The following is a 26,565-nucleotide window of genomic DNA, read 5'->3' as shown; positions in this document are numbered from 1 at the left end:
TAGTGCCGCAACAACAATATTTTTGTGTTGTTGAACCACCATGTTACTACAACACATAAATAGAATTGTTTACATCCATAGGTAGGCTAGCCCAGGGCTGTCTGTGACTGCGCTCCAGGCTGTCAAACCTGGAAAAGCAGTTGTGCAAAACAACAAGATCAATAATACCCAACATCACAGCCAAACCAAAGAGAAGCAGCTCCAGCCACCAAAGTAGGGGGAGGGGGGGGGGGGGGGGAGTTAATTGTTTGACTTAATATAGTAGGGGAAGTGTACAGGTGATAAGTTTGTGAGGCCCCTGAATGATAATAAAATGGCCCACGGCAGGAAAGAGGTTGCCCACCCCTGGCCTAGACCTTTAGGAGGTAGGGAAATAGGATTTCTATTCGCCTACTTTGAAAATGCCTTTCCAGATGGTCCCATTCCCTGGATAAAATAGTTTCAAACTCATTGTGGTAAGAAAACAACCGAGGGGTATGATTTGCCTTTTGAAAGATACCAAAGGCTCTGTGGGAAGCACTTCATCTTCCTTGACCTTAAGTGTCTGGTTGACTACTAAGATCAGACTGTTCACCATATCCTGAAGCTTGGATGGCCCGGTCAGAGTCTAGATCAGAGTCCAACTTAGTCAGAAGCCTGAACAGCCTGCAGCTTGAACGATGAAGAGCAATAGACAGATGTCAACCTGGAAAATGTGGAAGTCCAGGGAGAACCAGAAGAGTAACTGGAGGGTGTCTGCTCTTTGGATCTTCTATGCGATCTGCACTGACGGAGTGCATCAGGAAGGAAAACCGAAATACCTCGTGGAGCATTCAGAACACAAGAGGTGGCTGAAAAATTAAAGTATATTTTGGATTGAAAGACACACTTTCCCCCAAAATTGGGGTGGGAGCACTCGCGGTATAAACTTTAGCTGAGAGAAAAAAGTAAACTGATTGGCAGGCAGAGAAGGAAAAAATCCGCAAGAAGAGGGAGCGTGGCAAGACTGCAAAGCAGTGTGACCATGGGGGAGTAAGCCTCCGTGAAGTGGAGAACCCTACTGGAAACGCTACAGCTCCACTCATTCATTGCTTACAAAGGGCTGCGGAAGTAAAGCCCCCGTCTCACATAGCGAGATCGCTGCTGTGTCACGGTTTTGGTGACGCAACAGCGACCTCACAAGCGATGTCGCTATGTGTGACACTTTGCAGTGATCAGGCCCCTGCTGTGAGGTCGCTGATCGCTGCAAGGTGTCCTGGACCATTTTTTGGTCGTTGGCCTCCCGCTGGCCAGCACACATCGCTGTGTGTGACCAGCGGGACCAACGATCAGGCTGGTATCCATGGTAAACATCGGGTTACTAGGGGCACGCGCGCACTTAGTAACTAAGTAACTTAGTAACTAAGTGCGCGTGCCCCTAGTAACCCGATGTTTATCATGGATACGACTCTGCTAAGGTGAACGGTAACCTCCCGCGCACCGTAGCAGAGTGGTATCCATGGTAAACATCGGGTTACTAGGGGCACGCGCGCACTTAGTAACCCGCTGTTTACCATGGTTACGAGCCTGCTCCTGCTTCAGCAGCAGGCTGGTAACCGGAGCAGGGCATCGTGGAAAGATTCCCCTGATCGCTGGTGAGCCTACCTGTTTGACAGCTCACCAGCGATGTATTAGCGATGCAGCAACGATCCCTGACAGGTCGTATCGTTGTCGGGATCGCTGCTGCATTGCTTAGTGTGACGGGGCCTTAAGTGGAACAGATTCACTGGCCTGCTGAAAGGAGCCCTGGGATAGGAGATACACAAATCCCCAACTACACTTGTGTGAGATATGTTTAACCCAGGTGTACTTACTGTTCACTGTTGTATGATCTTCCAGCTGGATCCATGGATCCTAGGCTGAAGCCCTGTAGAATGTATGATAGTAACAGAAGCAAATTCCTTTTTATACCACAGTTTTCATAATTTTATTCTGAATTATGTAGGGAGAGGGATTGAGGAAATCCACGTGTCAGACAATCTACAAAGTTACACACAAATTAGGACTCCGGTCCTGTGACATGAAACAATGGCTAACTTATCTTGATTTACCAAAGGAACAATATTTGTAGACTGGCCTAATCAAGAACAGTTCACACTACACAAACGGCCAGATGCTGAGTCATCACACAATCCTCCCCCCTACACACAGACATTTATATGTACCACCACCTTCCTTGTGAAAGCCCCCCTAAGTGCAGCCCTATGCATGTATCATCAGCACAATCTAACTGTAAGATAAATACCATACATCACCCCCTTTTTTAGACTAACCTTTTGCAACATGACCTCTTTCCCAGTGCAATCCCCAACATGCAGCGCCATCATGACTATGCAAAACACACTGCAAGCAGTCCTGTGCAGGCAACATCAGCAAATTCCCTGTGCAACCGCCAACAACATGCAGCAACATACCTGCATAACCCCTTTCACTGTGCAAGCACACCCAAGAAGCAGCCCTGTGTATGCACCATCACCCCTTTTCCTGTGGAAGACAATGAACATGACCCATGCCCCCTCACGCCAGCCACGCAGGCCCCTGGACGCCCCGCTACATGACCCATGCCGCCTCACACCAGCCACGCAGCCCCCTGGACGCCCCTCTACATGACCCATGCCCCCTCACGCCAGCCACACAGCCCCCTGGACGCCCCTCTACATGACTCATGCCCCCTCACGCCAGCCACGCAGCCCCCTGGACGCCCCTCAACATGACCCATGCCCCCCTCACGCCAGCCACGCAGGCCCCTGGACGCCCCTCTACATGACCCATGCCCCCTCACGCCAACCACGCAGCCCCCTGGACGCCCCTCTACATGACCCATGCCCCCTCACGCCAGCCACGCAGCCCTCTGGACGCCCCTCTACATGACCCATGCCCCCTCACGCCAGCCACGCAGCCCCCTGGACGCCCCTCTACATGACCCATGCCTCCTCACGCCAGCCACGCAGCCTCCTGGACGCCCCTCTACATGACCCATGCCCCCTCACGCCAGCCACGCAGCCCCCTGGACGCCCCTCTTCATGACCCATGCCCCCTCACGCCAGCCCCGCTACATGACCCATGCCCCCTCACGCCAGCCACGCAGGCCCCTGGACGCCCCTCTACATGACCCATGCCCCCTCACGCCAACCACGCAGCCCCCTGGACGCCCCTCTACATGACCCATGCCCCCTCACGCCAGCCACGCAGCCCTCTGGACGCCCCTCTACATGACCCATGCCCCCTCACGCCAGCCACGCAGCCCCCTGGACGCCCCTCTACATGACCCATGCCTCCTCACGCCAGCCACGCAGCCTCCTGGACGCCCCTCTACATGACCCATGCCCCCTCACGCCAGCCACGCAGCCCCCTGGACGCCCCTCTTCATGACCCATGCCCCCTCACGCCAGCCCCGCTACATGACCCATGCCCCCTCACGCCAGCCACGCAGGCCCCTGGACGCCCCTCTACATGACCCATGCCCCCTCACGCCAGCCACGCAGGCCCCTGGACGCCCCTCTACATGACCCATGCCCCCTCACGCCAGCCACGCAGGCCCCTGGACGCCCCTCTACATGACCCATGCCCCCTCACGCCAGCCACGCAGGCCCCTGGACGCCCCTCTACATGACCCATGCCCCCTCACGCCAGCCACGCAGGCCTCTGGACGCCCCTCTACATGACCCATGCCCCCTCACGCCAGCCACGCAGGCCCCTGGACGCCCCTCTACATGCCCCATGCCCCCTCACGCCAGCCACGCAGGCCCCTGGACGCCCCTCTACATGCCCCATGCCCCCTCACGCCAGCCACGCAGCCCCCTGGACGCCCCTCTACATGCCCCATGCCCCCTCACGCCAGCCACGCAGCCCCCTGGACGCCCCTCTACATGCCCCATGCCCCCTCACGCCAGCCACGCAGCCCTCTGGACGCCCCTCTACATGACCCATGCCCCCTCACGCCAGCCACGCAGCCCCCTGGACGCCCCTCTACATGACCCATGCCTCCTCACGCCAGCCACGCAGCCTCCTGGACGCCCCTCTACATGACCCATGCCCCCTCACGCCAGCCACGCAGCCCCCTGGACGCCCCTCTTCATGACCCATGCCCCCTCACGCCAGCCCCGCTACATGACCCATGCCCCCTCACGCCAGCCACGCAGGCCCCTGGACGCCCCTCTACATGACCCATGCCCCCTCACGCCAGCCACGCAGGCCCCTGGACGCCCCTCTACATGACCCATGCCCCCTCACGCCAGCCACGCAGGCCCCTGGACGCCCCTCTACATGACCCATGCCCCCTCACGCCAGCCACGCAGGCCCCTGGACGCCCCTCTACATGACCCATGCCCCCTCACGCCAGCCACGCAGGCCTCTGGACGCCCCTCTACATGACCCATGCCCCCTCACGCCAGCCACGCAGGCCCCTGGACGCCCCTCTACATGCCCCATGCCCCCTCACGCCAGCCACGCAGGCCCCTGGACGCCCCTCTACATGCCCCATGCCCCCTCACGCCAGCCACGCAGCCCCCTGGACGCCCCTCTACATGCCCCATGCCCCCTCACGCCAGCCACGCAGCCCCCTGGACGCCCCTCTACATGCCCCATGCCCCCTCACGCCAGCCACGCAGCCCCCTGGACGCCCCTCTACATGCCCCATGCCCCCTCACGCCAGTCACGCAGCCCCCTGGACGCCCCTCTACATGCCCCATGCCCCGCCACGCAGCCCCCTGGACATGCCCCATGCCCCCTCACGCCAGCCACGCAGCCCCCTGGACGCCCCTGTACATGCCCCATGCCCCCTCACGCCAGCCACGCAGCCCCCTGGACGCCCCTGTACATGCCCCATGCCCCCTCACGCCAGCCACGCAGCCCCCTGGACGCCCCTGTACATGCCCCATGCCCCCTCACGCCAGCCACGCAGCCCCCTGGACGCCCCTCTACATGCCCCATGCCCCCTCACGCCAGCCACGCAGCCCCCTGGACGCCCCTCTACATGCCCCATGCCCCCTCACGCCAGCCACGCAGCCCCCTGGACGCCCCTCTACATGCCCCATGCCCCCTCACGCCAGCCACGCAGCCCCCTGGACGCCCCTCTACATGCCCCATGCCCCCTCACGCCAGCCACGCAGCCCCCTGGACACCCCCCTACATGCCCCATGCCCCCTCACGCCAGCCACGCAGCCCCCTGGACGCCCCTCTACATGACCCATGCGCCCTCACACCAACCACGCAGCCCCCTGGACGCCCCTCTACATGACCCATGCGCCCTCACACCAACCACGCAGCCCCCTGGACGCCCCTCTACATGACCCATGCCCCCTCACACCAGCCACGCAGCCCCCTGGACGCCCCTCTACATGACCCATGCCCCCTCACACCAGCCACGCAGCCCCCTGGACTCCCCTCTACATGACCCATGCCCCCTCACACCAGCCACGCAGCCCCCTGGACTCCCCTCTACATGACCCATGCCCCCTCACACCAGCCACGCAGCCCCCTGGACGCCCCTCTACATGACCCATGCCCCCTCACACCAGCCACGCAGCCCCCTGGACGCCACTCTACATGACCCATGCCCCCTCACACCAGCCACGCAGCCCCCTGGATGCCCCATGCCCCCTCACACCAGCCACGCAGCCCCCTGGACGCCCCTCTACATGACCCATGCCCCCTCACACCAGCCACGCAGCCCCCTGGACGCCCCTCTACATACCCCATGCCTCCTCACACCAGCCACGCAGCCCTCTGGACGCCCCTCTACATGACCCATGCCCCCTCACACCAGCCACGCAGCCCCCTGGACGCCCCTCTACATACCCCATGCCTCCTCACACCAGCCACGCAGCCCTCTGGAAGCCCCTCTACATGACCCATGCCCCCTCACACCAGCCACACAGCCCCCTGGACGCCCCTCTACATACCCCATGCCCCCTCACACCAGCCACACAGCCCCCTGGACGCCCCTCTACATACCCCATGCCCCCTCACACCAGCCACGCAGCCCCCTGGAGGCCTCTACAACATTTATTCACATGGTCAGTTCTCCCCACCTCAGTCCACTCCGGATCCGCATCAGTCCTCACAGCAAAACACGAGTTCCTGAGCAGAGTCCTCACCAGAGCACAGGTTGTTACACAACTCAGTACAGGAACCTCAGCAGAGTCCTGGAGTCCTCTCCACAGCACAACTCAGGAGCAACTACAGAAACAACTACAGGAGCTCCTCATCACCAGTCCTCCCGTCCCCGCACAACATGCGCACTGCTGCGGCTGCACTGCTAATTTCCACTGGGCTGAGAAGGCTCCGCCCCTTCCGGTGACGTCATGATTTCATGATATCACTCCTCCCCCTCAAGAAATCAACTCCAAACTAGACGCTACCGTAAGTTGACGACCCCCTCTCCTCCTGCTGTCTCCTATATGCCGTGATCACTATAGATCACAGCATATAGAAGACAGCTAAGGGTTAACATCACTGGGACCTGATCTAATCAGGTCCCGATGATGTTCCCTGTCAGAGCTAACGCTCTGCACCGGAATCGCAGCGCTTGCAGGACCCTAGGGGTCCTGAGCGCTGCGAGACCACCCACCGTTTTTAAACGTCGGCGCTGCACAGAGCCCAGCAAGCGCCGACGTTTATCTACAGTGGGCGGTCGGGAACCGGTTAAGGAACATCCTTTCCAGGGTAATGACTTGTATATAAGGCAAAATCAATAACCAAAAACAAAAATCCTCCTTCACACCTTGGGCTATGTTCACACACAGCGTTTTTGATGCATTTTTGCATTTCTTTCAACCGTGACAAATGCATTCAGCAGGAAATGGCATTTTAACATTTTACAACCTTATCTGGCCATGTGGTGTGTGAAACATCATCAGACACATCCTGTTTCATTTATGAAGGAGGGATTGTGAAAGTCACAAACACTATTTTTACTGCCTTACTATTCTTAAAGGGCCAGCAGTCGGCTATGCTTTGTTGTTCCCATTATTAAAGAGTGGGTCTCCTATACTGTTATTGCGTATGCAGTGACTGCAAGGGCTGCCAAAAATTTGGACGTAACCCAATACCCCTTTGAAGAGACATAGAGGAGGGTCTCAGTAAAAAAAATATTCCCATTATAAAGGAGTGGGTCTCCTATAGTGGTAATGCCCATGCTGTGACTGCAAGGGCTGCCAAAATTTGGGAAAAACCCCACTAACAATTTAAAGACACATAGAGCTGGGCCACAGTAATGACATGTTCCCATTAAAAAGGATAAGGATCTGCTATACAGTTATAGGGTATGCAGTGAGTCCAACAGCTGCCAAAATTTAGGAAAAACCCCACTAACAATTTAAAGACACATAGAGCTGGGTACAGTAACGATGTTACACTCGCGGCCTGACTGTCTGGCGTGAGTGTGATTAGTGGTCCCACTGTACCATGAACCGAGGAGTGCCTGGAGGGGCGCAACTAAGTATCTACCCGATCCGACCAAGGTCGCACGGCGGCTAACGACTCCGTGAACCAAGGAGGAACCGAGCAGAGGGACCAGGTGCTACACCAGGTTAGACCCCGGTCACAGCTGTTGACCCACACCGGGGAATGCAGGAACAGGCAGGCCAGGCTGGCATACAGACAGGTGGGTATAGGCAAGCACGGCTGGTATGCAGACAGGGGGGGGTACTGGCAAGCACGGTTGGTGTACAGACAGGGAAATACTGGCAAGCACAGCTGGAGTGCAAACAGGCAGGTACTAGCAGGTTGGAGCGCAAGCAGGATAGACTCCAATACAGACTGGGAGACAGAGACAAAGCAGCAGATGCGGTAGACAAGCTGGGCAGAGCAAAACCCGCAGATGCGGTAGACAAGCCGAGCAGAGCAAAAAAACGCAGAAGCGGTAGACAAGCAAAGCAGAGCAGAAACCAGCAACCGCGGTGAACAAGCAGAGCAGAGCTAAAACCGCTGGTGCGGTATGCAAGACAGAGCAGAAAGGAACCGCTGGAGCGGTGAACAAGGCAGAGCAGAGGGGAACCGCCGGAGCGGTGGGCAAGGCAGAGCAGAGGGGAACCGCCGGAGCGGTGGGCAATTAAGAGCAGAGCGAAACCGCACGTACAGTGAACAAGACAGAAAGGACAGAGCCCTGTTCCCATGGAACAGACTGGAAAATACAGAAAGATACCAAAGAAGGCAAAGGGAACAAGCAGAACCAGATACACACAAGGTACTTCCTATGAAGTAGCGAGTGGACACAAAACTCACAAACAGAAGTACAGAGACAACAAGTTGGAGCTAGGTGCTGGTTCAGACACTGCAGAAAAAGGGAGGAAACGGACAGAGACAAAACAGGTAACAGGTTAGGAGACAGTTCAGACAGGAACTGTTACTGCAACGAAATACAGAAACGAGCCTAGGTATAGCCAAGTGCTGGTTCAGACACTGCAGAAAAAGGGAGGAAATGGACATAGAGACAAAACAGATAAGAGGCTAGGAGACAGTTCAGACAGGAACTGTTACTGCAGCGAATTACAGGAATGAGCCTGGGTATAAGGCCCCCAGAGGCAGAAACAGACTAGAAGTCACAGATAACAGGTCTGGGAATGCAGCCCCCAGAGTGGCGAGACAGACAGAAATAGAACTGGACCTGGCAACTTCAGAGAAAAGCACACACTGAATGTTAGTGTTGCTCAGGCACCTCCTACTGGGTGGAGGGGGTTTAAATATCCAGAGACTCACAGCAAAAGGCTAGAGACGCAATAGAGGTGCACCACAGCAGCTATAAGAATCAGGAAGTAACCGGGCCGCCACCCTAAGCAGTCAGTCAAGAGACATGCACACAGCAAGAATCTGGAGCACGGTTTACAGGCTGGACTGACAGGTAAGATTGTGGTCTTGCATAGTGGGAGGTGGTGCACTATGCAAGCACGCCGCCAGAGAGGTTACAAACGACATGTACCCAGTTATAGGGTATGCAGTGAGTCCAACGGCTGCCAAAATTTAGAAAAAACCCAATTAACAATTTAAAGACACATGGAGCTGGGCTACAGTAATGAGTACGACATGTTCCCATTAAAAAAGAGTTGGTCTCCCATACTATTTGCCTATGCAGTGAATGCAACGGCTGCCAAAAATTACGAGGCACTCCAATGACCTTGCAAGAGATGTAGAGGTTGGAGGGCCTCCTGATAACAATTTTCCCATTATTAGGAAGTGGGTCTCCCATACTGTTTGCCTATGCAGTGAATGCAACGGCTGTCAAAAATTTGGAGGAACTCCACTGCCCCTTGCAAGAGACGTAGATATGGTGATATGGTAGATATGGTAGTGATATGGAGGAGGATGTGAAGGATGAGGAGAAGGTGGAGGACAAGAACAAATAGACAAAATCAGGAAGCTTATACCCATGTCTGGGTGTGAAGACAGAGGTGCATGGGAATACAGTTAGACCTCCCAAAAATAAGACACTGTATTTGAGTTTATGTTACGCTGCTATCATTCAGTGGTAGAGAGAAAGAAATTAGAATCAGACTTAGAATTGCCACTATTATGTAACTAAGTAATATATGGTATATCCACATTTATCATTATTGCAATCTTCTAGTCGGATTATATAGGGGCCATCGTTAACATATAGCAAAAAGAAGGAGTGCAAAGCACAAACAACGATAATAGCCCAATTGTTAGAAAAATACAAAAATACTTTATTGAATATTAAACATCAGAGAATCTGGGGAGACGATAAATACACATAAATCCACATATAGTTGCATAGATCAATACACAATTGCATAAAAGCATTAAAATCAAGCACTACATCACACGAAGTGTGGCTATTACATGGAAGGTGTCCGTTATTTAAAGTAAATTGAAATGGACAAAATGCTGCGCTATATGAATCAAATATACATACGAACATTTATGTTCAGTCAGGAAGAGCAGCATCATCACCATGAACCGATGGTCACATTCCCTATCACCACAATATATAGATGGATACAAGTCAAAAAAGTTTTTTTTACCTCTGTAGGGGGAAAAGAGCACACTCCATGTGTGTATCCCCAACGCGCGTTTCGGCGCTATGTGCCTTTCTCAAGGGGACTGCTCAAGTATCACAGATGGTCATTTAAATAGTGTCTTGCGTAAACACCGCGAGACGCTGGGGGTGGATGATACTAATCATGTGACTTGTCACCATGTGAACCACAACGCTACCCAGAGATGCCTCGCAACGGACCAGAAGTGACGCAGAGAGCATCGCCGTTACCCAGACACCGGACTCCGACGGCATCGCGGCTGATAGCCCATGGATGCCGAAGGGAAAACAGCGTGTGGGGACGACGATGCCCCTGCGTGCATGGTCCAGGTATACATAACACATATGTATGCAACGTCACCCGTTTGAACAGAGGCGGGACCACCCCCATGCAGACTAGGACTAAACTACGACAAGGGAAACATAACATTAACGCACACACTGCATATAATTGCCAAAAATCAATACACTTATAATGGAGAACACATAGATGATGAAGAACAAAAAAATGCATCTTTAACCCCTTTAAAGCCCATGACGTACTAATACGCGTCTGTGCCCTGGGATTTAAGAGCCTGACCCATATTAGTACGTCATAGCGATAGCGCGCGCACAGAGGTTGTGCGGGCGTGATCGCCGCCGGGTGTCAGCTGATTGTCACAGCTGACACCCGGTACTATGTGCAGGGAGCGGTCCCGCACCGCCCCCAGCACATTAACCCCTGCAATGCTGCGATCGAAGTCGATCACAGCATTGCGGAGGCAAGGGGAGGTGATCGGTATACTCACCTCCTCTTCCGGCCTCCAGCGCTGTCTGCCGCGGCTTCCCGGGTGTTGCCATGACGACCCGATGTCGTCATGACAACATCCGGGTCACCAGACAGCAGGAAGATTGTTTGGACATGCGCAGTGCATCATCAAACTATCTTCTCCCTGTCCAGCGCTGACTGCCTGCACGGCACAGGGATGGTGCTCCATCCCTATGCTGTGCAGGCGATCAGAATAAAAAAAGTGAAAGTCCCACAGTGGGACAAAGTAAAAAAGTGTAAAAACTCCCAGAAAGTGAAAAAAAAAGAAAAAAATAATAATCCACTAAAAATAAAAATATAATGTACCCATCAATAAATATTATTATGAAAAAAAACAAAAAAAAAACAATAAAAGTACACATATTTGGTATCGCCGCGTCTGTAACGACCAGGCCTATAAAACTGTTCCACTAGTTAACCCCTTCAGTGAACACGGTAAAAAAATAAAAATAAAAAACAAAGCAAAAAACAATGCTTTATCATCATACCGCCAAACAAAAAATGGAATAACACGCGATCAAAAAGACGAATATAAATAAAAATGGTACCGCTAAAAACGTCATCTTGTCCCGCAAAAAACAAGCCGCCATACAGCTCCATCATCCGAAAATTCAAAAAGCTACAGCTCTCAGAATAAAGCGATGCAAAAAAATAATTTTTTCTATAAAATAGCTTTTATTGTGTAAAAACGCCAAAACATAAAAAACAATATAAATGTGGTACCGCTGTAAACCTACTGACCCGAAGAATAAAGCTACCTTATCAATTTTACCACACCCGGAGCAGAATAAAAAAAAACAAAAAAAACAAATCCTGAATTGTTGGTTTTTGTTCATTCTGCCTCCCAAAAGCTGGAATAGAAAGCGATCAAAAAATGTCACATGCCTGAAAATGGCACCAATAACAACGTCAACTCATCCCGCAAAAAACAAGCCGTCACATGACTCTGTCGGCCAAAATATGGCGATGCAAAAACTAGATTTTACAAAATATGTGTTTTTTAGTGTGTGACAGCTGTCAATCATAAAAACCCGATATGATTCTGGTATTGCTGTAATCGCACCGACCCGAAGAATAAAGTAATCTCATCACTTATACCGCACGAGGAACGGCGTAAAAAATAAACGCTAGGGCTGGGGATGTTTTTTTTTTTTTCAAAAGTAAAAAAAAAAAAAAAAGAAGATGACGATATGGCGACTAGTGTTGAACGCAAGTGCTCGCTACTTGAGTTTGCATCGGTTGCTCGGGTATGCACTGAGTATTGCGGGTGCTCGAGTCTCCATCCAATATGCTTCACGGCCAAAAAAACCTCGCGGGGATGGCCTGCCATGCACGAGCGATCCCCGCATGGTTTTTTGGGGTGTCTAATAACCGTGAAACATGCGGGCGGGGACTCGAGCATTTCACTTGAGCACCCGTGATACATGGTGCATACCTGAGTACCCGATGCAAACTCAAGTAGCGAGCACTTGCGCTCAAGAGTAATGACAACTTATTCAATATGATGACCTAATGTTATCAAATTCTGTGTCGTACCTCTTGGTTCCAAATGTTCACTATACCCCTTAATAAAATCCTTGAGGGGTATAGTTTCCAAAATGGCGTCACTTGTGGGGGAGCTTCACAGTTTAGGCACATCAGGGGCTCTCCAAACGTGACATGGTGTCCGCTAACAAATTGAATGGAAAATCAGCTCAAATTGTTAGCGGACACCATGTTGCGTTTGGAGAGCCCGTGTGCCTAAACATTGGAGCTCCCCCACAAGTGACTCCATTTTGGAAACTAGACCACCCAAGGCACCTATCTAGATGCATAGTGAGCACTTGGAACCCCCAGGTGCTTCACAAATTGATTCGTAAAAATTAGAAAGTGGAGAAAAAAAAAACTTTTTCATTTTTACGAATCAATTTGTGAAGCACCTAGGGGTTCCAAGTGCTCACTATGCATCTAGATAGGTGCCTTGGGGGGTCTAGTTTCCAAAATGGGGTCACTTGTGGGGGGTTTCCACTGTTTAGGCACATCAGGGGCTCTCCAAACGCAACATGGCATCCGCTAATTATTCAAGCAAATTTTACAATCAAAAAGTTAAATGGCGCTCCTTCACTTCCGAGCCCTGCCGTGCGCCCAAACAGTGGTTTTTCCCCACATATGGGGTATCTGCGTGCCCAGAGGAAATTGCACAACAAATTTTGGGGTCCTTTTTTTCCTGTTACCCCTGCGAAAATAAAAAAAATTGTGTCTAAAGTAACATTTTTGCGAAAAAAGTTAAATGTTCATTTTTTTTCTTCCACATTCCAAAAATTCATGTGAAGCACCTGAAGGGTTAATAAAGTTCTTGAATGTGGTTTTGAGCACCTTGAGGGGTGCAGTTTTTAGAATGGTGTCACTTTTGGGTATTTTCTGTCATAAAGACCTCTCAAAGTGACTTCAAATGTGATGTGGTCCCTAAAAAAATGGTTTTGTAAATTTTGTTGGAAAAATGAGAAATTGCTGGTCAACTTTTAACCCTTATAGCTCCCTAACAAAAAAAAATTTTGGTTCCAAAATTGTGCTGATGTATAGCAGACATGTGGGAAATGTTATTCATTAACTCTTTTGTGTGACATATCTCTCTGATTTAAGGGCATAAAAATTCAAATTTTGAAAATTGCTAAATTTTCAAAATTTGCCAAATTTCCGTTTTTTTCACAAATAAATGCAAGTGATATCGAAGAAATTTTAACACAATCATGAAGCACAATATGTCACGAAAAAACAATCTCAGAATCAGGGGGATCCGTGGAAGCGTTCCAGAGTAATTACTTCATAAAGTGACAGTGGTCAGAATTGTAAAAATTGACCGGGTCATTAACGTGCAAACCACCCGCGGGGCTTAAGGGGTTAAGTGAAAGAAGAATACAACTTCCCTTTGCCTGTGGGAGAGGTTGGGGTTCTTCTGGCTCAAAAAATAGATTCTCTTTAAAAAACTGTCCGTCCTGCAAGAATGGAGACAGCGGATATAATACAGGACAGGAAAGGTGACTGGTATGATGGAAGGCTCACAGGGGGAAAGTTATAAAGCTGGGGTACACGGGGTAGCGCACCATGCAGCAGATTGAACTATCCTTTTAAAGGCAAAGATACAGCCTATTTCCAAGATCCTACCGCAATATGTAGTAGATCTAATAATAGTAATATTCGAAAATACCTCCAATTAGAAAACAGTATAGTTCTTCTGATTCACTATGTCACTTACCCTATGTGCAGGGCATTGTAGTAGCTTAGGTATCTATGGTCACGACCACTCATAGCGACAGTTGTTAGTGGTCGTAATCATGGATACCTAAACTACTACAATGCAGTGCACATGGGGTAAGCGACATAGCTAATCAGAAGAACAATACTACAATTTTAATTGGAGGTATTTGCTAATATTATTATTACACCTACTACATAGTGGGATAGGATCTTGGAGATGGGAATACCCCTTTTTTTAGGATACAGTTGATGCTTTACAGTCTTCCTAGGTGTATACTTACTAGTTTATCAATGGTGGGAAAATAAGTTACCAATCTGTGCAACACAAAAAAAGAAAAAAAAAAAGCATTGAATCGGTGATTTGCATTTGTATAATAATGTGATAGCAGAGAGGTGCGGGCACCTGTAGCAGGCGGAGAAGCTTTCCACCGCCCCGTGCAGAGGGTTTCCCTCCAGCCACAGCTCTCTCAGCTCCAGGTTGTGGATCAGATCCAGCTCTTCAACTCTGCAAAGCTAAAAAAGAACATGTTCCCGTCACCAGCTACCACCAGAAAACACAGAGATTTGTTTGTTTCTCGCCTTCTTCCAAGAGCCACAAACCATTTTATTGTTCCGTCTATATGGCCTGGGTTTTTTTTCCCCAGGATGAGTATGGGCTTTCTATTCCTCCATTTTTGGGACTTGTAACTTTTTCTGTTGCGGGGGCTGGGTGAGGGTCTTTTTGTATTTTTATTCATACCATTTTGATCGATTGCTTTTTATTCCATTTTTGAGAAGTGCAGCGATCGAAAATTCAATTATTTTGATTTTAATTTTTTTAAAAGGTTTACAATTTGGGTTCTTTATATTTTCATAGGATGGAGTTTTACGGATTCGATTTACCAATTTTTCTTTTTATTTTTTTTTGAATTTCATTATTTTTTAATTGGGAAAAGCGAGACAAATGAAAATTATGGGTTTTAGTTTATTTATTCATTTTTAAATAAATTTTTACTTATTTTTGCCCTGGACTCTGCGACTGTTTGATCGCTTGTACTATACTGGGAACACAGATGTACAGAGATGGCAGGACGGGGGTCTTCAGGAGGCCACTGACTGCCACTATTACCCACCGGTACCCCACGATCGATGGCATATACGGGGTAATCGGAAAAGACGTCACGACGGCAGCAGACCCGATCCCTGCGCAAGGAGGCGACGTACCTCGTTATAGGAGAGGTTCAGACTCTGCAGGTGCCGGGTCAGGTAGAAGAGATGAGCAAAACCAGTCAGCTTGGAGAGACGACGACAACTCAGGTCCAAAGACTGAAGCTACAAAAATATATATAGAGAATTTCACAAACACCCTATGGACAGGGGGGCGCTGGTTCTTACCCCATGTATCATTAGCCCAAGAGTGACAAAAAAGATTGTGGGGGTCCCAGCGGGGTCCCCAAGGATCTCTAGTGGCATAGCCTAGTGTGGACCTGCTCAGGTCACAGATGGGGCTGTAATTAATAGCATTTATTATTACCTGGGGGCAACACTCCGAGATCATCTGCAGGACGACCTCTGCGGCTGCAGCGTGGGTCAGCGAAAGCACAATGTTGTCAGAAAGCAAATCTAAGGAAAGCAAATAACATTAGTGAGGAAGGGGCACGGCGCAGGCAGAGGAGAGAAGGCGAAGGGTCGCGGCCGGAGGAGAGGAGGCGACGGGGCGCCGGCAGAGGAGAGGAGGCGACGGGGCGCGGGCAGAAGAGAGGAGGCGACGGGGCGCAGGCAGAGGAGAGAAGGCGACGGGGCGCGGCCGGAGGAGAGAAGGCGACGGGGCGCGGCCGGAGGAGAGAAGGCGACGGGGCGCCGGCCGAGGAAAGAAGGCGACGGGGCCGTGAGCAAAAATCAAAGCATACCCACACATAACCGCTATACAGTACCTACAACACACACCATATAGTGCCCACACATAACCGCTATACAGTACCTACAACACACACCATATAGTGCCCACACATAACCGCTATACAGTACCTACAACACACACCATATAGTGCCCACACATAACCGCTATACAGTACCTACAACACACACCATATAGTGCCCACATAACCGCTATACAGTACCTACAGCACACACCATATAGTGCCCACACATAACCGCTATACAGTACCTACAGCACACACCATATAGTGCCCGCGCATAACCACTATACAGTACCTACAGCACACACCATATAGTGCCCGCACATAACCGCTATACAGCACCTACAGCACACACCATATAGTGCCCGCGCATAACCGCTATACAGCACACGCCATATCGTGCCCGCGCATAACCGCTATACAGCACACGCCATATCGTGCCCACGCATAACCGCTATACAGCACACGCCATATCATGCCCACGCATTACCGCTATACAGCACCTACAGCACACGCCATATAGTACCCACGCATTACCGCTATACAGCAAACGCCATATAGTGCCCACGCATAACCGCTATACAGCACCTACAACACACGCCATATAGTGCCCACATATAACCACTATACAGCACCTACAACACACGCCATATAGTGCCCACGCATAACCGCTATACAGCACACGCCATATAGTGCCCACGCATAACCGCTATACAGCACCTACAGCACACGCCATATAGTGCCCACGCATAACCGCTATACAGCACACACCATATAGTGCCCACGCATAACCGCTATACAGCACCTACAGCACACACCATATAGTGCCCAGGCATTACCGCTATACAGTACCTACAGCACACACCATATAGTGCCCACGCATAACCGCTATACAGCACACACCATATAGTGCCCACACATAACCGCTATACAGCACACACCATATAGTGCCCACGCATAACCGCTATACAGCACCTATAGCACACACCATATAGTGCCCACGCATAACCGCTATACAGCACCTAGAGCACACACCATATAGTGCCCACGCATAACCGCTATACAGCACCTACAGCACACACCATATAGTGCCCACGCATAACCGCTATACAGCACCTACAGCACACACCATATAGTGCCCACGCATAACCGCTATACAGCACACATCATATAGTGCCCACGCATAACCGCTATACAGCACACACCATATAGTGCCCACGCATAACCGCTATACAGCACACACCATATAGTGCCCACGCATAACCGCTATACAGCACACACCATATAGTGCCCACGCATAACCGCTATACAGCACACACCATATAGTGCCCACGCATAACCGCTATACAGCACACACCATATAGTGCCCACGCATAACCGCTATACAGCACACACCATATAGTGCCCACACATAACCGCTATACAGCACACACCATATAGTGCCCACGCATAACCGCTATATAGCACACACCATATCGTGCCCACGCATAACCGCTATACAGCACCTACAGCACACACCATATCGTGCCCACGCATAACCGCTATACAGCACACACCATATCGTGCCCACGCATAACCGCTATACAGCACACACCATATAGTGCCCACGCATAACCGCTATACAGCACACACCATATAGTGCCCACACATTACCGCTATACAGTGCCTACAACACACACCATATAGTGCCCACACATTACCGCTATACAGTGCCTACAGCACACACCATATAGCGCCCACGCATAACCGCTATACAGCACACGCCATATAGTGCCCACACATAACGGCTATACAGCACCTACAGCACACACCATATAGTGCCCACGCATAACCGCTATACAGCACCTACAACACACACCATATAGTGCCCACGCATAACCGCTATACAGCACACACCATATAGTGCCCACGCATAACCGCTATACAGCACACACCATATAGTGCTCACACATAACCGCTATACAGCACCTACAGCACACACCATATAGTGCTCACACATAACCGCTATACAGCACACATCATATAGTGCCCACACATTACCGCTATACAGTACCTACAACACACATCATATAGTGCCCACACATTACCGCTATACAGCACCTACAACACACACCATATAGTGCCCACGCATAACCGCTATACAGCACACACCATATAGTGCCCACGCATAACCGCTATACAGCACCTACAGCACACACCATATAGTGCTCACACATAACCGCTATACAGCACCTACAGCACACACCATATAGTGCTCACACATAACCGCTATACAGCACCTACAGCACACATCATATAGTGCCCTCACATTACCGCTATACAGTACCTACAACACACATCATATAGCGCCCACACATTACCGCTATACAGCACCTACAACATGCATCATATAGCGCCCACACATTACCGCTATACAGCACCTACAACACACATCATATAGCGCCCACACAAGTTCTCAGTGTGGATTGTCACTGCTAATTTCACTTAATGGTTTGCAAAGAGTGAAATCTGTGGCCAAATCTGCAGTTAAGTTTTGCACAGATTTTGGTGCAGATTTTCTGTCCCATTTACAGAGGCTTTATGACAGTTATTGCTTCTGTTATAAACTGAGGACACAGCTCAGGTGTGAACAGAGGGCAATGTGATGAGAGCTGCTGGGCGGTGATGTCATTCCTGTCCTGCAGCCAGATATTATCCGCCTCTGATTGGTAGAATTAGAAGCCCCCCTCATTCCTTTCCTCTGCTGAATGCGGCCCTTGTCCCCCTCATTACCGCGCTCGTCCCCCCTCATTACCGTGCTCGTCTCCTCGGCCCGTCCCGCTCCTTCGCTTATTGTGCTGATGACTCCCGCGCTCTGGATTTCTGCCAGCACTAATGTTGTATCTCCTCCATCCCCCTCATCGGCAGGTGGAAGACCCCAGCCAGCCCAACGACGAGGGTCTCACAGCCCCCCACACCGCCGTGTGCGCCGGCCACACCGAGATCGTCCAGTTCCTCGTACAGTTCGGAGTGAAGGTAAACGCAGCAGACAGCGCCGGCTGCTGCCCCGAATATCGGCTCGCATTAAAGGGGTCGACAGAACCCCCCATCCCTTGTTAGAGGCCTGAGAGCACTTATTAAGCACTACCCCGCCCCCCCAGCCAGCACGTGACTCAGCCCCCGGCCAGATTGCATCAATGGGAGAAAAAGAAAAAAAATTCTTGGCCCAAGAAATAGAAAAGTTGAGCCCCCGAGGGTCTGGGTGATTTAGGACAGACGGTCTAGTTTTTCAGGGGGTTTTCTGTGGCGGTTTCTGTCGTTTTCTCCGCTTGGTGTCGCTGTCAGAACCCCGCTGCACTGCGCCGTCTCCTGCAACAACGTCCAGGTGTGTAAGTTCCTGGTGGAGTCCGGAGCCGTCGTGTGCGCCATGACCTACAGCGACAGACAGAGGGCGGCAGACAAGTGCGAGGAGATGGAGGAGGCTACAGCCAGTGCTCCCAGCTCCTGTACGGTAAGTACAGACAATCCACCTGGCCACCTACAAGACATCGTTCACACTTACCTGGCATTTTTTACATTTTCTTAAATGCATATATTTTGATTTTATTAAAAATGGGATTTATTAAAATTTTTGCGTCTGATATCTGCAGAATGAGTTAACTGAGAATTCATCAGTGAGCTTGCAGCTTTTTTTTTTAAGCTGTCATTTTACTGAGCCTACATGAAAGCTGAGCAGAACTTTGTGTCAGTGAGAGGAGCCCACTGACAGGTCCTCAGTTGACTCATTCTACAGTCACTTAAAAGGCCTGTAAAAGCCAAACTGTGAAAAAATTTGAATGGAACCAAATTGCAAAAAATATTTGGCTCAAAAATAAATGCATTTAAATACAAAAGAAAGTCCCCAAAGGTGACCATAACATTTAAAGGGGAAATGCCCGCTCCAACCAGATCCCTATGGTTAGAGATTTCCTGGACACAGCCCTGCTCAGAGTGGAAAAACATGGCTGCTCTGGTACAGAAACAGCGCCACATCTGCTCACAGGCGGTATTGCAGGACCCTGAGCTGTAATACCAAATACAACCCATGGGTCAGGGTGGCGCTCTTTTCCGTAACAATTATTTCTGCAGAATTAAGAAAAAATTAAATGTTTTTATTCCCTGATGAAGTAAATGGTGAAGAATAAAAACGCAAGGTATATAAGAAAGCGCCTCAGTTTATTCCGGCGGGCGGGATGCTGAAGCTTCGATCCCCATGGTGCGAGCCTCCATGTGAGGCCGGTGTGGGGACTCTCCTCCTCTCCTGCCTGGAGGGCGCACATTAGCGGCCGCTGTAGGCGGATTAGGATGAACGGCTGGAATGTGCCGGATTATAGGGCCCCGGCTCTCACCGCTCCGGGCTGAGAAAATAATCGTCTGCGCGCTGATTCCATCACTCAGAGGCGAACGCCCAGTAACCCTGTACGGCCGGGTCTGCCAGTCACTATAGCGGCAGGATGGGCCCTGAACACTGTCAGGAGTCAGTCATAGCAGGGGTCCTCCAAGTCACAGCTGCTACCTACAGGGCACCAGGTCCAAGCCCAGAGGCCGGTAACTGACCTCCTCCCAGCGAGTGAGGCCGCACCCAGCGGAGGCCATACAGGAACAGAAGTGAGGTCATTGTAGAGCAAGTGCCCGGAAATGTGGCATCCAGAGAAGTCACCGCATACAAGCGCCCAGAGCTGAGCCCTCATCTAAGCCCAAAACAGGTTTAAGACGAGGAGGGGTTAATGCAGTAGAAAAACAGCTCAAATAATGATGGCAATACCGCCACTCATACCAGTATCATAGCAGTTATATTCTTACACAGGGGCAGTATCATAGCAGTTATATTCTTATACAGGGGCAGTATCATAGCAGTTATATTCTTATACATAGTAGCAGTATTATAGCAGTTATATTCTTATACTGGAGCAGTATTATAGCAGTTATATTCTTATACATAGTAGCAGTATTATAGCAGTTATATTCTTATACTGGAGCAGTATTATAGCAGTTATATTCTTATACATAGTAGCAGTATTATAGTAGTTGTATTCTTATACAGGGGCAGTATTATACCAGTTATATTCTTGTACTTAGTAGCAGTATTATAGTAGTTATATTCTTGTACATAAGAGGTGTATTATAGTAGTTATATTCTTATACAGGGGCAATATCATAGCAGTTATATTCTTGTACATAGGAGCAGTATTATAGTAGTTATATTCTTGTATATAGGGGCAGTATTATAGTAGTTGTATTCTTGTACATACGGAGCAGTATTATAGCAGTTATATTCTTGTACATAGGGGGCAGTATTATAGTAGTTATATTCTTGTACATAGGAACAGTATTATAGTAGTTGTATTCTTGTACATAGAGGGCAGTATTATAGTAGTTGTATTCTTGTACATAGGGAGCAGTATTATCGCAGTTATATTCTTGTACATAGGGAGCAGTATTATAGTCGTTGTATTCTTTTACATATGAATTTTCTTCTGTTGGGCAAATTGTATGAAATTCTGCTAGGTAGTCCTCGGTATTCATGTGCTCTGTATAACCCCATCCCCACCACTGACTGGAGTAAAGCTGCCGATCAGTGGTGTGGGTGGGGTTATACAAAGCTCAGCATTCAGAGAACTACTAGAGCTGCAGCAGATAAAACACTGATTTTATCAAAATAGCAGTAAGCAGCAAAAAGCGTGAGATATCACTGTAATCAGGGTCTCACCCCTTATATCATGCTGCTCTCAGATGGGGCATCTAAAACCGGGTGGCAGATTCCCTTACGATTTAACAGCACTTTCTGATGACTTTTTAGAATAAGGAGTACTATATAAGGAATAATTGCCACTCATTATACACTCCTGAGTGTACATGAATGTATGGGGAGTGTACATTATATGATGGGTCTCCTGCATTTTTTCTCTACATTATAAGCCTCAGCATTTACCTTTTCTGTGCTCTGCTTTTTCTCCCTCCATCTCCCCCTTCCATAGGTTTATAGGGGCATCGCAGACATTTTTGTTGAAATGAACCTGTCGCGTTCCTCCCGGTAGCGTTCGACTTCCAGTCACTGGGGCGGCACTGCTCTGTGTATAGAAAGTGGCGCCTGTAACTGCGACCCCTGTAGTGACTGATGGCAGCTCAGCATTAGGGCCGGCTGTCAATCAGGGCTGGGGGCACGGTGACAGCCGTCACTCTCTATACACAGAGCGGTGACTGAACCAGTGCCGCCCCCATGACTGATACCCAAACGCTACCAGGTACGATAAAGTTCATTTCCTCCTGGCAGAGGGAGTCTAAATGCCGGCACCGGGCAGGTTCAGAATGCTATTAACCTGCAGAGTAACCCCATATCTACAGGTTGATAACGTTTTTTCACGTGACAGGTTCCCTTCCCTTCTCTCACAGATTTAGCCGATATTGAGAGTGAATGATTAGTGCAGGAGACCAAAAAATGTGTTTTAAGTGACAAAAGAAGAAGGTTTATCTGATAATGTATATTACAAAGTGTCTTATCTTTACTTGCACTATTGATTAATGAAATCAGGTTAGGCTGGAGCAGGAGCACAGTGATAGGACAATCAGAGGGAGACACGGGCAGATCGTGCTGCAGCTTATTCTAGTAAGGAGTTTATCTCTACACAACCATATCACTGCCACTGCTTCTGAACATGTGCTGAATGGAAAGCGGGAATCCCTCCCGCCTGTGTGCGATGTGTACGTGAGCAGTCAGTGCAGCATTCTCTACCCACTAGCTGAGAGATAACTGAAGCTTAGCGCTAGAGCCTGCAGAGGGGAGAACTGGTGACAATTGCAGGACACACAGGGGCCAGAATAGAATATACACATAGCAGTAGCCACCTGACATGACTGTTATGCCCTCAATATAACATTCATTGTGTACGCTGTCCATCAGTGTACAAGCTGTGGGGATCTGGCCGAGGCCGGCAGTACCAGGCGCACACACTTATATGGATCTTGCTGTGAAGGGGCGTCAGCGCCCCAGTGAGCACCATGGACCATTTGTTCTGTTAATTGGGAGGACCAATAACGTAATGCAGTAAAGTACCTGTACATTATCTGATAATGCCCTGTATATTATGTACTTACATTATTATTGCTATTATTACATACAGTTTTTACAGTACAGACTCATTTCTTGTTACATCATTTAGATGAAAAAGCGAGGTCTGGTTGCCACAGATGCCACATATACTGCCCTGTTCAACGCCTGCGCGGAGTCGCCATGGAAAGACTCGGGTCTGCAGCACGCACTGAAGCTGCGGAAAGAATTGATGGACAAGAACATTGAGCTTAATCCCATCACTTACCGGAGCTCGCTGAAGGTCTGCACGCTGAGCTCAGGACTGCAGGGGAGCTGTGAGCTATTTAAGGTAAGTCAAGGTCACAGTCCTGGTCACCCACAATGGAGTCCTTATAAGATGCCCCTATCGTAGATTAACCGGGAGGGAACAGCATCATTGTAATCATTCCACGGGGAATCACCAGTGCACCATGTCTGGCCGGGGACTTAGCCGCCATCAGAAGGCACCACCAGAGTTCAGTTCTTCTGTGGGGACCAGGGGGTCACTTACTAAATTCGAGAAAGGTGGACAGCTTTGAACTATCTGCTACTGCGACGTCCTCCCTGAGCGGTGGGGTTACTCGGTGCCGGACAATATATGGTGGGGGTATGTGGGTGTCGTCGTGGCCGCGACCCAGTCCGTGCCCAGGGCTGTCACATAAAAAGAATGGGCTATTGGATGAGTGGATGTTCGACTACGCCACCTGTGGTTTCTGGTGATGGCCACCAGCGCTGCAGCAGTCCTCTGAGGCTGATGTTCTGACAGCTTGGTTGGTACTACTCCCCACAGGTGGAGTAAGCCTCAGGGCAGTTTGGAGGATCTGGGGAGTTGTGGTGGGTGCAGTGCCGCGCAGGAATGATCAAACGGAGGCAGTATGTGAAGTCATCCAAGATTTACTCACTTTGATGAAGTAGCAGCTGCAAAGCTTCTCTCTGCTTCTCGTGGCGCGCTGCGGCCACCAGGAAGGGGTTCAGCACTTCCTAGGTAGATCAGGAGCACCTGTCAAGACCCCGCTGGGGTGTTCCTTTCTTTCCTAGATTCTCCCACTGAGTCCTCTCCTGACGGTATGTGATGTAAACGTGGAGTAAGGCCGGGTCCCACTAGATATACACAGGTTGAGAGATACAGGTGGCGACTCCGCTGCGTCCGTATCCCCCTGGGATCCACTAAGCCTCCGGGCTTTTCTAACGATGACGTGAAGTACACTGTCAGATATCGGGGGCCGGTCCCCTCTTGCGGCAGGAGTCCCTCAGGCTAGGCCAGAGTGAAGAATACAGGTGGCGACTCCGCTCCATCCGTACCCTCCTGGGATCCTTTCGTCTGTGGAGCCTATCTCCTCTGCTCCCCTCCTGGGCCTTCTTGATTGGACTCTGACCGGGGACAGAGCTAGCTATAACTCAACTCTGCCCCAACCCCCCGTCTCGAGGCCTGAGACCGGGAACCGTGACCCCTGAGCCGGCCGCAGCTTTGTGCTGACTGACCTTCCCAAGGAACCACGACAAAAGACTAGGTTATAAAGATGGCCGCTGTATATATATGATGCTAAAGTAAAGTTCTTCCTCCACCCTCACCCACTACATGGTTCCCACCATCTTTGGTTCCTCCCCATCTCCTCTATCGCGGGCCGGGGCAGCACCCTGGTGCATTTAGGCCCCCTACAGCAGAGGTCCCCAACCGCCGGTCCGCGGACCAGGACCGGGCCGTTGGGGTTTTTCAGCCGGTCCGCGGCGCCGCTGACCAGGGCCGGCGTCAGCACCCGGGCAAATGCCGGGGCTCTGAGCAGGCAGAGGGGCCCACTGGCGGTCGCGCACCCCGCTGGGCTATGGGCGGAGGAGAGGAGAGCGGTGTCAGCGCCCGCCCTTCTCCGCCGCTTGCTCAGGGCCCCGGCAGCCCGATACTTACCTCTCCCCGTGCCTCCGCAGATCAGCTGTCTTCCTGCTCTGCGCTCCCTGTGACGTCTCAGGTCAGAGGGCGCGGTGACGTCTTTACACCGCGCCCTCCCCTGAGCCGTCACAGGGAGCGCTGAGTGGGAAGAAACGACAACGCTGGAGTTCGGAGCCGAGCAGCGAGCGGCGGGCAGCAGGTAGCAGGTGAGGAGAAGGGAGGTGAGTATTTGATTTTTTTTTTTTAATGTATGGAGGCATGGGGCAGTATAGGGAGGGGAGGGGGGGCATCCTGCTTGGGGCATTATAAAGAGGAGGGGTGACAGCCTGCATGGGGCATTATAAGGTGGGGAACAGCCTGCATGGGGCATTATAAAGAGGGGGGGATTCCTGCTTGGGGCATTATAATGAGGAGGGGTGACAGCCTGCATGGGGCATTATAAGGTGGGGACCAGCCTGCATGGGACATTATAAGGTGGGGAACAGCCTGCATGGGGCATTATAAGGTGGGGAACAGCCTGCACGGGGCATTATAAAGAGAGGGGGGGACATCCTGCATGGGGCAGTATAAAGAGGAGGGGTGACAGCCTACATGGGGCAGTATAAAGAGGAGGGGTGACAGCCTACATGGGGCAGTATAAAGAGGAGGGGTGACAGCCTACATGGGGCAGTATAAAGAGGAGGGGTGACAGCCTGCATGGAGCATTATAAAGAGGAGGGGTGACAGCCTGCATGGGGCATTATAAAGAGGAGGGGTGACAGCCTGCATGGGGCAGTATAAAGAGGAGGGGTGACAGCCTACATGGGGCAGTATAAAGAGGAGGGGTGACAGCCTGCATGGAGCATTATAAAGAGGAGGGGTGACAGCCTGCATGGAGCATTATAAAGAGGAGGGGTGACAGCCTGCATGGGGCATTATAAAGAGGGGGGGTGACAGCCTGCATGGGGCAGTATAAAGAGGAGGGGTGACAGCCTGCATGGGGCAGTATAAAGAGGAGGGGTGACAGCCTGCATGGGGCAGTATAAAGAGGAGGGGTGACAGCCTGCATGGGGCAGTATAAAGAGGAGGGGTGACAGCCTGCATGGGGCAGTATAAAGAGGAGGGGTGACAGCCTGCATGGGGCATTATAAAGAGGGGGGGCAGCCTGTATGGGGCATTATGTGGGGGGTAACAGCCTGCATGGAGCATTAAAAGGGGGGGGCCTGTATGGGGCATTATGTGGGGGGGAACAGCCTGCATGGAGCATTATAAGGGGGGGGGCAGCCTGTATGGGGCATTATGTGGGGGTAACAGCCTGCATGGAGCATTAAAAGGGAGGGGCCTGTATGGGGCATTATGTGGGGGGTAACAGCCTGCATGGAGCATTATAAGGGGGGGACAGCCTGTATGGGGCATTATGTGGGGGGTAACAGCCTGCATGCAGCATTATATGGGGACCGGTATCCTGTATGGAGCGTTATATGGGGGCCAGTATCCTGTATGGAGCGTTATATGGGGGCCAGTATTCCGTATGGAGCCTTATATGGGGGCCAGTATTCCGTATGGGGTCTTATATGGGGGCCAGTATTCCGTATGGGGCCTTATATGGGGGCCAGTATTCCGTATGGGGCCTTATATGGGGGCAAGTATTCCGTA

General features: G+C 50.8%; 1 protein-coding gene across 2 annotated transcripts in view; it reads right to left on the bottom strand.

Annotated features, from left to right (window-relative positions):
• LOC141235464 (uncharacterized) overlaps window positions 1-6,345 on the bottom strand; it is a 38,998-nt gene extending 32,653 nt beyond the window's left edge. For both annotated transcript variants that reach the window (XM_073668144.1, XM_073668145.1), the window contains exons 1-2: window positions 6,051-6,345; window positions 1,833-1,885 (exon numbers count right to left, since the gene is read on the bottom strand). The gene's annotated coding sequence lies outside the window, so the exon portion shown is untranslated. The remainder of the gene's footprint in view (window positions 1-1,832; window positions 1,886-6,050) is intronic.
• Window positions 6,346-26,565: the final 20,220 nt, after the last annotated feature.

This window comes from Phyllobates terribilis, unplaced genomic scaffold, assembly GCF_046119375.1.
Source record: "Phyllobates terribilis strain yellow unplaced genomic scaffold, ASM4611937v1 Scaffold_678__1_contigs__length_833336, whole genome shotgun sequence".
NCBI classification, from domain to species: domain Eukaryota; kingdom Metazoa; phylum Chordata; class Amphibia; order Anura; family Dendrobatidae; genus Phyllobates; species Phyllobates terribilis.
This window is presented reverse-complemented; position numbering and strand designations above follow the sequence as displayed.